Here is a 17,534-nt window from a genome sequence, read left to right as displayed (position 1 = left end):
ACACTAAAATCTATTTGTTTTTGATGCATGAATTCCTGGTACATGTGGTCAGATGACTTTCTCCTTAGGAGTTGCCCTCCTAGCGGTGGAGAAGAGTATATAGTCATACTAATCTTGTCATTTTCTAGCGTTTGTTGAGTGGATTTACAGTAAATGCATCCGAACATGCTTAAGGGTAGGGTCACACTTCAGGTAAATGCTGCGCAGTGGACTCACCTGTGTATTTGTACTTGATCGACCTGTGTATTTGACGATACATATTTCAGTGCTAGCAAAGTATATGGGTGTTTATTATCACTCCCATAGACTTTCCTAGCATAGAAATACGCAGGGGCATCCAATACGCTGCGCTTGCTCTACGTGTGACACTAATAATCCTGTATTACTATATCAATAATATGTCATTCTGTTTTCCAAGTTCTCCAGGTGCCTGGCAAAAAGTCCCAGATGACAGTCTTGGGTCTCTTTGAAAGGTATCCACCTTACCCACGCACTCGGATCACTTTAAATACAGAACTAATTCAGCAGACTAAAGCCATCAACGGTCATTCTGTCTGGGTTGGGTTTGGCCGCATTCATTTTAAATTTGCTCAACTCTATTTATGAACTCCTGTCTGTTATTGAGATCTCAACCCACCCCCCACCCCACCCCATAAAAAAAAAATGGGCTGGCACAATTGCTATACTGTGTCAAAACAAAGTACTAGACGGAGGGTTAATTGTGTACGTAGTCCATAGAGAAGCCATATAAGAAATGTCCAGTGGCACTGCTACTTCACGTTACTTGCATGTGATATAGGGTACACAACACCACAGTCTGATGCCATGTCTATGCCGACACAAACCAGTGGTGCTCAATCTGTTAAAGCCAATGATGCAATTCCAGTAGGAAACAAAAGATGGCACTCACCATGTGGCATGGAAAAAAATGTCAGTTTATTCAGACAGCGTGGGTACAAGATACAAATGGCCGACGGACATTTCACACCGCTTACAGGTGCCTAATAGTGACCTCTTAATCGTATCTTGTACCCACACTGTCAACGGGCATTTTTTCCATGCCACATGGTGAGTGCCGTCTTGTTTCCTACTGGAGTTGCATCACTGGGGGTGCAATACCTCCTGTTCAACAAGTCCCAATATGCAATAATACATAGAAAAAGCATATAGGATGTACTCACTCGTCTGAATAAAATCTCATACTTTATTGGGAACCATTAAAAAAGAAGGGTCAGTGGTCAGCAATACGCTGAATTAATGTCCAGCTCGGGCCATTCATTCAGCGTCTTACTTACCCTTCTTCCCTATTGGGCAAGTTTTTTAATATATTCCAATAAAGTATGAGATTTTATTCAAAGAGGCACAGCAAAACAGTATGTGTCAGGTCCACTTCTGCCTTTGACACATTTTCTGCTGCAGAAAATCTGCAGCGTTAGACAACGTGTGTTCATCCTTCTGAGAATGTACAGTTTTGAAGGTAGGAACAGTAAGTAATTGTATTGGCACTTGCCACTCCTTGTGGATTAAACATGTCCAATCTTTATTTCATGTCTTTAAAAGCAGCCGGTTGGCTGAGATGAAAGGAGAGCGGCGAAGACGACCGTATTAAAGTATGGAGAACTTTAGGTTAAAAAGGTTAACAATGTTACCAGCCGAGACAATATCGCTGCATATAGTTGTCTTTTCAGCAGCTAGCCATAGAGCTTTTTCTATAGCCATTGATAGTAAAGCAGTAATAAAGAACTCAAGGCTTGGCATCCATTGCTGACATCCCAGGTCTAATCTGCAACCTGCCAAGAATTTTTACAGTAAATTAATCTGAAGGTTTAGGTGCAGCAGGGAATGTGTCGTCCCCACAGAGAGAGCACCTGTACCGAATTAATATATTCAGCATGACCATCCAACCGCCTCTAACATAGTCTGTACATACAGTAAAAAATAGCTCAGTGCATTACCCCCCCCCCACCCCACCCCATGCACTGAGCTATTTTTTTACTGTATGTACAGACTATGCTAGAGGCTGGATGGGGGTATAGAAACTATTGCACAGGAAAAATTGTATCATTGCCCCATCATTACCTCTCAGGTGGCTACTTTTATTTTTCTCCAACTAAAGAGGAAAGTGAAGTAGAATTTCCCATAGGCCTGTTCTCACTTTTTGCAGGGAGATGAGGATAACCAATAGACTATGATGGAAGTCTGTTAGTTGTTGTCATCTCTCCGGAGTAAAGACGTTCACAGCCAAAAAGAGTGAACATTGCATAAAAACTTAAAGGTGTTTTCCATACCTACTTATTTATGGCCTATCCTCAGAAATAAAGATCTGCTCAATGGAGGACTGTAACCCGGCACTCCACCTGATCCACTGTATGCTAGAGATGCAGACAGCTCCATGCATTGACCCAGACTTACCAAAACTGTCTAATTCTTAGACATTGTAAACTTAGACAGTTTTAAGTGAGCGCTATCTTTTGCAAAAACTTTTTATTTTTCTAATAGCCATTTTAACCCGTTATCGCCCATTATTAATAACGGCCGTTATTTTGTGACGGGCGAATGAACAGAAGAAATAGTGCATGCACTATTTCTCCTATTATGATCGCCCGTCACAAAATAATGGCCGTTATTAATAATGGGCGATAACGGGTTAAAATGGCTATTAGAAAATCCCTAATGCCCGTTAGAAAATCCCATTATAGTCTATGGCCGTTTAATGGCCGATTTTCAAGATTTTGATGATGTACGTTTATAACGGAGGTATTTTTATAGTGTGAAAGCAGCCCAAGCCTAAATAATTTATTTATTTACGGTATTTAACATTTCATGACAGGTACACTTTATAGGGGTACTCCGGTGGAAAACTTTTTTTTATTTTTTTATTTTAAATCAACTGGTGCCAGAAAGTTAAACAGATTTGTAAATTACTTCTATTAAAAAAAATCTTAATCCTTCCAGTACTTATTAGCTGCTGAATCCTACAGATAAATTTATATATTTTTTTTTGTAACACAGAGCTCTCTGCTGACATCACAAGCACAGTGTTCTCTGCTGACACCTCGATCCATTTTAAGAACTGTCCAGAGTAGGAGAAAATCCCCATAGCAGTCATATGCTGCTTTGGACAGTAACTAAAATGGACAGAGCTGTCAGCAGAGAGCACTGTGTTAAAAAAAAAAAATAATAATAATAATTTCCTCTGTAGTATTCAGCAGCTAATAAGTACTGGAAGGATTAAGATTTTTTTAATATTAGTAATTTACAAATCTGTTTAACTTTCTGGCACCAGTTGATTTAAAAAAAAAAATAATTTCCACCGGAGTACCCCTTTAAGAAAGTGCCGTATTTACCACAGTGGCTGTTTTGATAGATCTATTGTATTCTTAGATATTCTACTTTGTTTAAATCAACTCTTATGCAACAATAGTTTCCTACCATACCCACCTTTATTTGCCAGATAACTAGCTTACCCTCACCCATACTCCTCATTATGGAGTCTAGAATATTGATCTGGCAGGGCAAATCCAGAGATTTTTCCTTTATCCTCTTTTGCACCCCTTACATCAAGAGGTGTATGTTCTTATGGTCAGCTGTTCATTGTGCATTTATGGTATTTAAGGGCCATTAATAGTGAAGGCATTTACCCTATACCTCCTGGAATTGTTTCCTGTTGATGACATCCATCATTTGCCAGGATGACATGGCAATGATGGGTGTGCCAACCTACATGGTCATTTAAAAGCCTCTGTGGTAGTGGCGGGCCATTTCTCAGTTTTCTGCTAATGCTTAAAGGGGTACTCTGCTGCCCCAGCATTCGAAACATTTTGTTCCAAACACTTGGAGCGGGGTGTTGTGACATCACGTCCACGCCCCTTGTGACGTCACGCCCTCAATGCTAATCTATGGGAGGGGGCCACGTCCCATCCCTTAGACTTGCATTGAGGGCGTGTGGTGGGACTTCACAAGGGGCATGGCCGTGATATCACGACCCCAGCCACCCGCATGCAGCGTTCTAAACGAACGCTGGGTGCTGCACAGGGATTGCGGGGGTCCCATAGGCGGGACCCCCATGATAAGACATCTTATCCCCTATCCGATAGATCGGGAATAAGATGTCTAGGGGTGGAGTACCCCTTTAAAAACTGTCCAACACCAAAAAGGCTTTTAGCATTTCCTTAACACTACTTGTTGACTGGTATTCAGTGTCTATTCCCAGAATGATCTGGCAAGACTTACCTATGGCGTAAGGGAGTAGTCCATTTTCCAATAATGTTCTCCTACATTGTCTTTTCAAATATATTTAGCTTAATATAAATAGGTAATAGCTAAAAGCTCAAAGCCATTTTGTGTGCTGGCTTATCAATCCATTATTATTAATGCACAGCAGAACTTTATCAACTACAGGAAAATGCTTATAGACAGAGGACACTAATCCCAAGCTAGAAAGCCTATACAAGCAAAGCGTCTGAATGATCTTGGAGGAAGAAGATTGGGTTTGAGTTTAGTCTGTCTTTTTATTGTGTCTTTTATATATTCATTACCATAGATCAGTGTTCCCCAACCAGCAGGTACGGTCACTTTTAGGACCCATTCAGATGGCACAATATCTGCCTGGATCCTTCCAGGTGGACACCCCATTCACGACAGGCGCGAGTACTGGGACTGCTCAGACATGCACCGTTTCCTTACATGGTAATGCATATCCGAGCAGATTCTGCCTAAAGAATGAACATGTTAATTCTTTCAGTGGAGTCTGGAATTAGAATTTCTGCTGCAGAATTTTCCTCTATGAAAATTCTGCTGTTTGCACGGCACAGCAGAATCCCATTATAATTAATGTGAGGCTGCTTCACTGGAATTTTTCAGTAGGATTCCGCTGTGTGAATGGGCCCTTAAGGTACACATGGCCGACTAATATCAGCTAAATAAATGCTTAGCGTGGAGCAGGTGGAAGCAAATAGCAAAACAGGGCTACAATTCAGTATCACTGTATGTTCTTACTTAACACTTCTTTAACTGTAGGTATAAATGACAGCAGGGTTTAGTTAAAGGGGTACTCCACTGGAAAACTTTTACAGAGGTGTCAGCAGAGAGCATACTGTGGAGCATGTAGCAGCTGATAAGGAGTAGTCCAGTACAGGAATACTTATCCCCTGTCCTAAGGATAGGGGATAAGTTTCAGATCGTGGGGGGGGGCTCTCTGGCCAGATAGCGTGTGTCGACCACTGCATGAAGTGGCGGCGGACACTCCCCCTCAATAAAGCGCTCTGGCTCTCCAATAGAGGTATATTAAGGGGGCGTGTCAGCTGCCGCTTCGTGCACACGCTATCTGGTCGACACACGCTATCTGGCCGGAGAGAAGCCCCGAGCAGCCGATCTGAAACTCATCCCATATCCTTAAGATAGGGGATAAGTTTTCCTGTACTGGAGAACTTTTAACCCTTTAACGAAGCAGGACGTATATTTACGTCCTGCGCCGGCTCCCGCGATATGAAGCGCATCACTTCGCGTCAGTCCCGACGCTCATCAACGGCCGGGACCCGTGGCTAATACCACACATCGCCGATTGCGGCGATGTGCGGTATTAACCCTTTAGAAGCGGCGGTCAAAGCTGACCACCGCTTCTAAAGCGAAAGTGAAAGTATCCCGGCTAGTCAGTCAGGCTGTTTGGGACCGCCACGGTGAAATCGCGGCGTCCCGAACAGCTTGCAGGACACCAGGAGGGCCCTTACCTGCCTCCTCGGTGTCCGATCGGCGAATGACTGCTCCGTGCCTGAGATCCAGGCAGGAGCAGTCAAGCGCCGATAACACTGATCACAGGCGTGTTAATACACGCCAGTGATCGGTATGAGAGATCAGTGTGTGCAGTGTTATAGGTCCCTATGGGACCTATAACACTGCAAAAAAAAAGTAAAAAAAAGTGTTAATAAAGGTCATTTAACCCCTTCCCTAATAAAAGTTTGAATCACCCCCCTTTTCCCATAAAAAAATAAAACAGTGTAAATAGAAATAAACATATGTGGTATCGCCGCGTGCGTAAATTTCCGAACTATAAAAATTTATTAATTAAACCGCACGGTCAATGGGGTACGCGCAAAAAAATTCCACAGTCCAAAAAAGCGTATTTTGGTCACTTTTTATCCCATCAAAAAAAATAAATAAAAAGTGATCAAAAAGTCTGATCAAAACAAAAATCGTACTGATAAAAATGACATTTTTAAACGTATACATTTTCCTGCATGTAGTTATGATTTTTACCAGAAGTATGACAAAATCAAACCTGTATAAGTAGGGTATCATTTTAACTGTATGGACCTACAGAATAATAAGGTGTCATTTTTACTGAAATATGCACTGCGTAGAAACGGAAGCCCCCAAAAGTTACAAAATGGCGTTTTTTCTTCGATTTTGATTCGCACAATGATTTTTTTTTTGCGTTTCGGCGTGAATTTTTGGGTAAAAGGACTGATGTCACTGCAAAGTAGAATTGGTGACGCAAAAAATAAGCCATAATATGGATTTTTAGGTGGAAAATTGAAAGGGTTATGATTTTTAAAAAGTAAGGAGGAAAAAACTAAAGTGCAAAAGGGGTTAATAGAAGTAATTTACAAATCTATTTAACTTTCTGGCACCAGTTTATTTAAAAAAAAAATGTTTTCCAGCGGAGTACCCCTTTAAGTATAGGGGTTTCCTTATGGCAGCATAGATCACTCTAGTCTCCAGTATGTTAAGACACCTAAAGCGAACAGTGTATCAGTATAATGTTTTATGTTTTGTCATATATGGTGAGATGTTCTGGAAGGCAATCTGCAGTAGAAGAGCACAGTCTGTGCATGTGATATATATAACATTTGTGTTACCCATGGGAAGGGCTTGCATAGGATGTGCTAATTATGTTAACCCATATTCCATAATGCTATGTGTAATGTTGTGACACTCCTCTGGGTTTCTTCTACTTGTGTATTTGTGGGCTCCTTTTACATGACTTTCTTCTTGGTACTTGCTGTCAGTGTGCTTATGGAAAGGGAAAGAGTGTGGTGAAGATCATTTATTGGGGAGTCTGGAGGTTTCACATGGGGGGTTTAGGATTTCCTAATGTTCTCTATGGCAAGATGGCTGTACTTAAAGTGTACCTGTTGTTTCAAAACATTTTTAAAAATTTTCCTGTGTTTTTTTTAATTAACCCTTTAGAGTGGTGACAAGTTGATTTAATACTTTTACTCCTGTTATTGAGCCCCTGAGAGCCCCCTTCATGGTGCACAGCCAGCTGTTTTTCTATCTCTCCATTTTAGCCACAGGACCAGAGATGGGCTGTTTGCCAGTAGAATTCACTCAGATACTTTCTTTCTCTTAGTTGTTTGGCCTATTACAGCATAGCACTTTCTCTTCTTTGCTGCATTATGACATAGTTGTGGTGAAAGTGCACTGCACTAGACAGAACAAGCTGGAACTGCTGGAGAATGATTTTCAGTACTATCGATGACATGGTTCTATTTGAGCAGAAATTTAAGATATGTGGGCCAGGAAGGGGTTACACTAAACACTGGACTGCTGCTGAGATGTGTGCGAAGCCTTGATTTACCTTTCAGATGCAGTGAGGATCCTCGGGAGGGCAGAGAAAGGCACACGGATACAAGTTTCAGTAGTGTGCGATACTTATCATTTAAGCAGAGCCTACTGGCAGGGTAAAGCAGCTGGCTTTATTGTTACAGATATACAATTCTTAGGCCATGTTTATGCTGGTGTGCAGCAGAAATTGAGTAACTTCAGCTACAAGCACCTCACCTATAATGTGCACCTTAGATAAACTGGATGTCCGGTACATCTTTCACATGAGATTAAGGCTACATTCACATAATCGCCGAACTTAACCTCTTTCAGAATCTTTTTGGCGGCAAACTGACCCTTTGCACAACGGTCCAGATGGATCCCATTGACTTAAATGGAGTCCGTTAGGTGTCTGTTATTTTAGTGGAGTTGAGGGCAAAAAATACCTGAGAAGCAGTATATACTTTTTCTCCATCCAACTGTCTCTTTGCGACGGGGCTTCCTTTAGCAGAGCTCAGCAGTGATGTGAACTTAGCCTAAGGCTATGTTTCCACTTCTGCGCGTGTGAACGTACCCTTAGAAAAGATTTACCTCTATGTGCTTTATTGAGATTTCATGGATTGTCACCGTTATATATAGAAAACCTTGTAAAGCTTACAGGGGTGATAATAAATGTGTGTGCACCAAATTGTGCCTCGATGAACAAAGGGGCATAACATTGTTAAAGAAGTTGCATGGTTTACCTGGGAAGTTGTGTGCCAAAATTGTAGTGCACAGCTTTGGTGTTAGGCTGCTTTCACACTATATAATTTCTCAGTAGAGACCTGTTATAATGTTCCGTCAAGGAAACCCTTAAATCCAGCCGTTAAATGGCGTTACAAAATCCCAGTGAAGTCCTATGGGATTTTTGATTAGCCGTTATGACCCATTAATGCCAGTTATGAATAACGGACGTTATTTTGTGACGGGAGAAAAAACGGTACATGCACTAATTTTCTCCCGTCACAAAATAACGTCCTTTATTCATAAAGGGCATTAACGGGTCATAACAGCTAAGCAAAAATCCCATAGACTTGACTGGGATGTTGTAACTGCCGTATGGGATTTTGTAACGACCATTTAATGGCCGGTGTTAAGGATTTACTTAACGGAACATTATAACGGGGTCTTTGAAACTGATAAATTATATACTGTGAAAGCAGTGAGCATCTATAGACTAAGACTAGACAGTCTAAAGATACAACAGATTTTTCAAACCGCTCAGGGGGGCCAATGTGATAAATCTGGTGCATTTGTAAACTGTCTGGTCTAAATTTACACCCACAGTGATGCCATGTAGTTTGGCTATTTCTGCTCAGCGATGTTTCACGTCTGATTCTACTTTAGATGCTGGATTAACTGAGTTTACTGGATATAATTATTAGGTTCATACGACGTTGTTTACACATTAATGAAAACCTGACCCATCCTGTATGTTAATGATAGATATAAACTGGGATGTATGGACCTGTATGTAGATTATGGATGGGATGTATGGACCTGTATGTATGTTATAGATGGGATGTATGGACCTGTATGTAGGTGATAGATGGGATGTATGGACCTGTATGTAGATTATAGATGGGGTGTATGGACCTGTATGTAGGTGATAGATGGATGTATGGACCTGTATGTAGGTGATAGATGGAATGTATGGACCTGTATGTAGGTTATAGATTGGATGTATGGACCTGTATGTAGGTGATAGATGGGATGTATGGACCTGTATGTAGATTATAGATGGGATGTATGGACCTGTATGTATGTTATAGATGGGATGTATGGACCTGTATGTAGGTGATAGATGGGATGTAAGGACCTGTATGTAGGTGATAGATGGGATGTATGGTCCTGTATGTAGGTGATAGATGGATGTATGGACCTGTATGTAGATTATAGATGGGATGTATGGACCTGTATGTAGGTTATAGATTGGATGTATGGACCTGTATGTAGGTGATAGATGGATGTATGGACCTGTATGTAGATTATAGATGGGATGTATGGACCTGTATGTAGGTTATAGATTGGATGTATGGACCTGTATGTAGGTGATAGATGGATGTATGGACCTGTATGTAGGTGATAGATGGGATGTATGGACCTGTATGTAGATTATAGATGGGATGTATGGACCTGTATGTAGGTTATAGATGGGATGTATGGACCTGTATGTAGGTGATAGATGGGATGCATGGACCTGTATGTAGGTGATAGATGGGATGCATGGACCTGTATGTAGGTGATAGATGGGATGTATGGACCTGTATGTAGGTGATAGATGGGATGTATGGACCTGTATGTAGGTGATAGATGGGATGCATGGACCTGTATGTAGGTGATAGATGGTATGTATTGACCTGTATGTAGGTGATAGATGGGATGTATGGACCTGTATGTAGGTGATAGATGGGATGTATGGACCTGTATGTAGGTGATAGATGGGATGTATGGACCTGTATGTAGGTGATAGATGGGATGCATGGACCTGTATGTAGGTGATAGATGGGATGTATGGACCTGTAGAGGGGTGAGCAGCACCCAGCACCCTGCTGTGTAGGTGTCGGCTGCAGAGCCCTTGCAGGAATGTTCTGTGGTGACATGATGCGTGTGTCTCTGCGGTCTCTGCACCTCTGGACACACACAATGCTCTCTGACTTGGTGTTAGGGGAAGCATCACATTTTTAAGCTCCCTCCCTCTCTCTGGAAGGTTTCTATGCACTTCCTGCTTGAAACAAAAGATTTGCCTATCCCAGCCCTCCTAGTGCTATTAGTAGTATTATTATCAGCTGCCAGGCAGCCAATCGGGACAGGAGAAAGATGGTGACATCATGGGCTAGGGAACAGCAAGGAGGTAGCTGAAGCATCCAAGCCACTAATGTGAGCACTGGAGGTCAGGAGCTGGAGGAGGGATGGCAGCATTTCTGCAGATGGACTAACCCAGGGCTTCCCTTTCTTCACAAGCTCTTGCTGCGGAAGGGGCACGGAGGATACAGCATGCCAGGGTGGGTGCCAGGTAATGCCATCTTCCTTATTCCGAGTGGATCATGCAGCAGCTGCAGCCCATGCTGCCTTGTGTTGAGCAGTGCTAGCAATGGCCTGTTCTGGGCTCTCCCTGCTCTGGCGCAGCCTGCAGGATTGTGGGTGATGGGTTTATGTTGTATTTCTAACCAATGCCTTACCATTTGGCTGGAGGAAATCTCATACTTACATTCTGTTGTTTATGTAGATACTACATGTGGCATGTATACTGTAGATCGGCGTGTGTATGTATGCATTTGTGTAGTGATAGTATATAGGTATACGTATATATATATATATATATATATATATATATATATATATACATTTGTTTTATGATATAATCTGTTTGTCTTGGTTTATACGCTTCAGGATTTCTGTCTGTCTGGTATGATGGAGCTGTGTAGTATATTCTGGCAGGGAGATATATGTATACCATCAGAGCTGTATGTGGGTATAGCTAGCGTTACTTGATGTATGTTGGTGACACCTACATCTAGAAGGTATGTCAGAAGATCTACAATGAGCTTCATTTCTGGTTTCTTTAAATAGTGAATCTATTATTAAAGGCCTGTCACTCTCTCCCCAAGCTATATCCATAGGGTGATTCATTGAGAATCGCTGTGTGATTCATAGTAATATAGAGATAGGAAGATGGAAGGGGTGGGGATCCCTCTATCCAAAAGAGCTTGCAATCGGTGCCATCTGCCGTGCGATTCTCTGCTGGTGGGGGCAATAAATCTACTTTGCATATATTATCCTCTACCCCTTTTGTGTTCCCTGTAAAGACACCTGCTCTTCTGCTCTTGTGACTGTGAGCTCAGCAATAGGCCCCATATGCATATGAGCCTTTTGTCCGAGCCTTGTTCCCTGCTCCGTTGGCCGGGCTGTCATTGTACATACACTCCTCTCTGTCATCAACCTGCCGACTATTGATTTCAGCAGTGACAATTGTTGTCCTTGGGACAATTCTGCCAAATGTGCCTGCTTTAATCTGTGGGACTTTTTCATGCATACAAATCCTGCAGATGCTCAGCGCCAGGCTGCTTGTGGGATTGGGAAAGACTGATGGTTTTAGTTTGATTTATGCTACTTTGATGGGGCTGTTGTATGTCAATACAGATGATGTGTGCAGATTTCTGACATTTCTTCTTTATAGTGAATGTGAGTGAAATCACATTGTGAAAATATATTTTCATAATAAAAGACAAAAACAGGTTGTTATGAAAAACTCCTCTACTTTCCCTTTTATATACTGTAAATAAAATTATTTATTTCTTCTTTTTTTTGTGTAGCATGTCATCACAGATGACCGCTTTTATATCAGTGTTTCCCTTACAGAGTGCTTCCAGCTATTGCAAAACCACAACACCCAGCATGTCTGGATAGCCTTCGTTGTCCGGGCATGCTGGGTGTTGTAGTTTTGCAGCAGCTGAAGGCACTCTAGTTGGAAAACACTGCCCTGAAGAATTAATTTATCAGATTTTCTTTTTGATTTAGAATTCCATTCTATATGTGGGACTTTATTATAAAAATTAATAATAATAATGTAAAAGACAAGTATAAGGTTCTGTATATATAAGGATTATCAGTCAAAGATTCTATGAAACATGGCAGAAAAGAAATCCTAGTCTTGCAACAACAGACCAGACCCTTTATATAGGAACCATGGAGGCAATCTGCTGTGGATCAGGACTGCGTCCCGATCCAGACTGGCGTTCACCTTTCAGATATATATATTTATTTATTTATTTATTGTTTATTTCTATTTTTTTATTTTGAAGCTTTCTAATCTGTCTCAATGAGTGGTCCCAGGTGGGACAGGGACTTTGAGCATATGGACAGGGCTTGTCCTCATGGGACATCTTCTTTAAGGTCCAATTCACACTGACTCCTTTTAATGAACGCATCTGCTCGGTATTCTCTCCTGAATTGCAGGGATCAGACACGAGATCGATCAGTTATTTAGTCTATAGTGTGTTACTGTACAGTGCAGACATGTATGCAGTAACCACGTGTTGTAGCCTTGTGCTGTAGTTGTACTTTAGTGCTTTAGTTGTTGCAAATCCTTGACAGTTTAAGATAACCACAGAAATTGGTGTTAAACCCATTTACTATGCGTTGGTGAGGAGTTGCGACGACTATAAATGAACTACACATATACTAACAAGGCTAGCACATACATCGTGTAGGACCACCCTTATTCCATTTTATTAATACTAATAGAAATATCTCCTTTGGCATCACACAGTATGATGGATAAGCTAAAAAGACTGATAACAGGGAACAATAGATGCTATTTAACGTTGCAGGGAATATGGATAAGGCTATATTCACATTGTGTTATTAATTAATGTTATTTTGCTCTATGTATGTTACCCTGGCTTGAAGCCTACAACTGTTCCTGCTGTAACCAGTTCCTGAGGCAGACTGTTCCATAAATTCACAGTACTCATAGTAAAGAAGGACTGTTGCACCTGGAGACTAAACCTTTTTTTATCTCCAGATGGAGGGAGTGCCCCTTGTCTTTTGAGGAGGTTTTGCCTGGAACAGTTTCCCCCCATATTATTGTATGGTCCATTTATATACTTTAATAAGTTGATCATAACTTCTATTTAAAAATCGTAATCATTCCAGTACCTATCAGCTGCTGTATGCTACAGAGGAAGTTCTTTTCTTTTTGAATTTCTTTTCTGTCTGACCGCAGTGCTCTCTGCTGACACATCTGTTCATGTCAGGAACTGTCCAGAGTAGAAGCAAATCCCCATAGAAATCCTACCCTGCTCTGGACAGTTCTGACATGGACAGAGGTGTCAGCACTGTGGTCAGACTGAAAAAAAAAATTCCTATAGTATACAGCAGCTGATAAGTATTGGAAGGATTAAGATTTTTACATAGAAGGAATCTAAGATTTCTGTTGCTTATGATATGCCAACTAACTTTTGTCCTGTTTTTCTTTCTTGTAACAATTGGGTTTGCATTCCTGCTTTAGTTCCCCAGCTTTTGGCTTTTTGATCTGTCTAAAGTATGTTCTAGGAAGATTGATTTTACTTCATTTGCTGGACCGGTGATATGCCCGTTCCTAGTATTTACTGTATTCTGCATTTTTTCTTGGTTGTTATCTGATGAAATCTAATAAAACTTTCTATTTTGAAAAAAGGAAGTAATCTACGAATCTGTTTAACTTTCTGGCACCAGTTGATAAAAAAAATAATTATTTATTTATATTTATATGGTTTTCCACCGGAGTACCCCTTTAAATGTTTCTTCTCAAGGCTAAACACATATTTTAATTCTTTTGAGCTTTGCTCATATCTATGGTGCTCCATGCCCCTTATTAGCTTAGTTGCACATCTCTTTCCCCTTATTAGCTTAGTTGCACATCTTTCCCCTTATAAGCTTAGTTGCACATCTCTTTCCCCTTATAAGCTTAGTTGCACATCTCTTTCCACTTATTAGCTTAGTTGCACATCTCTTTCCCCTTATAAGCTTAGTTGCACATCTCTTTCCCCTTATAAGCTTAGTTGCACATCTCTTTCCCCTTATTAGCTTAGTTGCGCATCTCTTTCCCCTTATTAGCTTAGTTGCACATCTCTTTCCCCTTATTAGCTTAGTTGCGCATCTCTTTCCCCTTATTAGCTTAGTTGCGCATCTCTTTCCCCTTATTAGCTTAGTTGCACATTTCTTTCCCCTTATTAGCTTAGTTGCACATCTCTTTCCCCTTATAAGCTTAGTTGCACATCTCTTTCCCTTTATTAGCTTAGTTGCACATCTCTTTCCCCTTATTAGATTAGTTGCGCATCTCTTTCCCTTTATTAGCTTAGTTGCACATCTTTCCCCTTATTAGCTTAGTTGCGCATCTCTTTCCCCTTATTAGCTTAGTTGCGCATCTCTTTCCCCTTATTAGCTTAGTTGCGCATCTCTTTCCCCTTATTAGCTTAGTTGCACATCTCTTTCCCCTTATTAGCTTAGTTGCACATCTCTTTCCCTTTATTAGCTTAGTTGCACATCTTTCCCTTTATTAGCTTAGTTGCGCACCTCTTCCCCCTTATTAGCTTAGTTGCACATCTCTTTCCCTTTATTAGCTTAGTTGCGCATCTCTTTCCCCTTATTAGCTTAGTTGCACATCTCTTTCCCTTTATTAGCTTAGTTGCACATCTTTCCCTTTATTAGCTTAGTTGCGCACCTCTTCCCCCTTATTAGCTTAGTTGCACATCTCTTTCCCTTTATTAGCTTAGTTGCACATCTTTCCCCTTATTAGCTTAGTTGCACATCTCTTTCCCTTTATTAGCTTAGTTGCGCATCTCTTTCCCTTTATTAGCTTAGTTGCACATCTCTTTCCCCTTATTAGCTTAGTTGCACATCTCTTTCCCCTTATTAGCTTAGTTGCACATCTCTTTCCCCTTATTAGCTTAGTTGCGCATCTCTTTCCCCTTATTAGCTTAGTTGCACATCTCTTTCCCCTTATTAGCTTAGTTGCACATCTCTTTCCCCTTATTAGCTTAGTTGCACATCTCTTTCCCCTTATTAGCTTAGTTGCACATCTCTTTCCCTTTATTAGCTTAGTTGCACATCTTTCCCTTTATTAGCTTAGTTGCGCACCTCTTCCCCCTTATTAGCTTAGTTGCACATCTCTTTCCCTTTATTAGCTTAGTTGCACATCTTTCCCCTTATTAGCTTAGTTGCACATCTCTTTCCCTTTATTAGCTTAGTTGCGCATCTCTTTCCCTTTATTAGCTTAGTTGCACATCTCTTTCCCCTTATTAGCTTAGTTGCACATCTCTTTCCCCTTATTAGCTTAGTTGCACATCTCTTTCCCCTTATTAGCTTAGTTGCACATCTCTTTCCCCTTATTAGCTTAGTTGCACATCTCTTTCCCCTTATTAGCTTAGTTGCACATCTCTTTCCCCTTATTAGCTTAGTTGCGAGCCTCTTTCCCCTTATTAGCTTAGTTGCGCATCTCTTTCCCCTTATTAGCTTAGTTGCGCATCTCTTTCCCCTTATTAGCTTAGTTGCGCATCTCTTTCCCCTTATTAGCATAGTTGCGCATCTCTTTCCCCTTATTAGCTTAGTTGCACATCTCTTTCCCCTTATTAGCTTAGTTGCGCATCTCTTTCCCCTTATTAGCATAGTTGCGAGCCTCTTTAAGAACGTCCTTTTATGAACTTGGGCCCAAAACTGAACGTGGGCCCAAAACTGAACGTCATATTCCATGTGAGGCCATACCAAGGCTCTATAAAGTGGTAATATGATGTCCCTGTCCAGTGACGCCATGCCTCTTTTAATATATTAGGCCTTTTGGCCTTAGAAGCATCTGCTTGACATTATTTGCTGTTCTGTAGTTTATGGTCTAAAAGTCACCCAGATCCTTCTCTACCAGTGACTCTCCCAGTTGTGCTCCCTCTAGGACATATGATGCAGTTTGATCCACACTGAACATTTGTCAAGTAGATGCCCAGACACTCAGGCCCAGATTTATCAAACTGTGTGAGAGAAAAAGTGGAGTGATTTTCCCACAGCAACCAATCACAGCTCAGCTTTCACTTTACCACAGCTCGTTAGCTGAGCTGTGATTGGTCGCTGGGGGAAAATCTCTCCACTTTTTCTCTCACTCAGTTTGATAAATCTGGGCATCAGTGTCCAAGTTGGCTTGTAAGGCTGCGTTCACATGGCCGTCTAGACCCATCCCGTTCTTCTCCCGTCACAAAAACGGACAATAACGGATACAAGCGGATGTTATCCGTTTAGATCCGTTATTATTCAGTTAATAAACAAAAAATTTTTTTTTTTATTCTGAGCATGCTCAGAAGTGAAAAGGGATCAAAAAACTTATTTAAAAATGGATGAAAACGGATGACATTAAAGGCTCATCCTTTTTCCATAGACTTCAATGTTAAATTTACTGTTTTTTTCTTCCATTTTTTTGACAGGAGAAAAAGTAATGCATGCACAGTCTTTTCTTTAAAAAAATAAAAATAAATAAATAAACCCGAAAGGAGCGCAGACGGGTGCAAACGGATGTGAAAGGATTGTAAAAAAAAAAAAAAATCCCACTGATATCAATGATATTATTTTACAACAGTTTGTAATCCGTTTACAAGCAGCAACAACGGAACCTAAACGGGGAAACTTGTGCTTGTCTTCCGTAGACTGTACCGTGCTACAAAGCTGTATGATGTCCACCACACCTGTGCTATGGACCCACGGGTCCCACCCCCGGCTTCTCAGCAGTAAGCGAAAGGATATGTCCGGCGTGGGGATAAAAACTTGTTTTTATGGCATCTTTACACAGAAATCACATACAGGAAGGATGACTGCCGCGTTTCGCACCAGCCGGTGTTTAATCAAAGCTTTTATCCACACACTGGAGTGCCGGACATATCCTTTTGCTTAATGCTACAAAGCTTGGTGTCACCTACAAAAATAGAAACCGAGCTGCTAATCCCATCCTCTATATCATTAATAAATTAATCCTTGGGGGTAAGCCAGTGTGTATCTTATTTCTTGGTTGTAATCCTATATTTAACCATGACACCAATGACTGCCTCTTCTTGGTACAGGTGAGTAACAAGCAGCCATTGCCTTTAGCCTGTCAGGTGCTTTCTGCGAGACGTCGTGGCTCTAGTGAACCCCATTGTAAATCAGTGGGATAAGTCAGGGTTTGTTGTCTAATACAATCAGTTATAACTGTCCTGGATCTGTAAAGGGTCCCATACATATTAGTGAAACATCGATATACTTGCTATTTTTGGCTGGACTGGCCAACCATCTAATGTGTATGGCAGTGTTTCCCAACCAGGGTGCCTAGGCTGTCCAGGCATGCTGGGAGTTGTAGTTTGGCAACAGCTGGAGGCACCCTTGTTGGGAAACACTGGTGTGTGAGTATTGAGCTTGCTGGGTTTCAACTGCTGAACCCTTTTGTTTTCGCC

The 17,534-nt window shown here is 41.2% G+C and overlaps 1 protein-coding gene across 13 annotated transcripts in view; it reads left to right on the top strand.

The window, feature by feature from the left end:
- The window catches only part of PAK3 (p21 (RAC1) activated kinase 3), a 188,285-nt gene that overhangs the window by 72,932 nt on the left and 97,819 nt on the right, over positions 1–17,534 (top strand). For 3 of the 13 annotated variants that reach the window (XM_056540328.1, XM_056540321.1, XM_056540323.1), the window contains exon 1: positions 10,432–10,600. The exons of 2 other annotated variants lie outside the window; for them this stretch is intronic. The gene's annotated coding sequence lies outside the window, so the exon portion shown is untranslated. Of the gene's footprint in view, positions 1–10,431; positions 10,601–17,534 lie in introns of those variants that run through there. 8 more of the 13 variants (XM_056540329.1, XM_056540333.1, XM_056540332.1 and 5 more) reach the window with 4 other exon arrangements.

The sequence above is a fragment of the Hyla sarda genome, chromosome 9 (assembly GCF_029499605.1).
Source record: "Hyla sarda isolate aHylSar1 chromosome 9, aHylSar1.hap1, whole genome shotgun sequence".
Taxonomy (NCBI): Eukaryota; Metazoa; Chordata; class Amphibia; order Anura; family Hylidae; genus Hyla; species Hyla sarda.
This window is presented reverse-complemented; position numbering and strand designations above follow the sequence as displayed.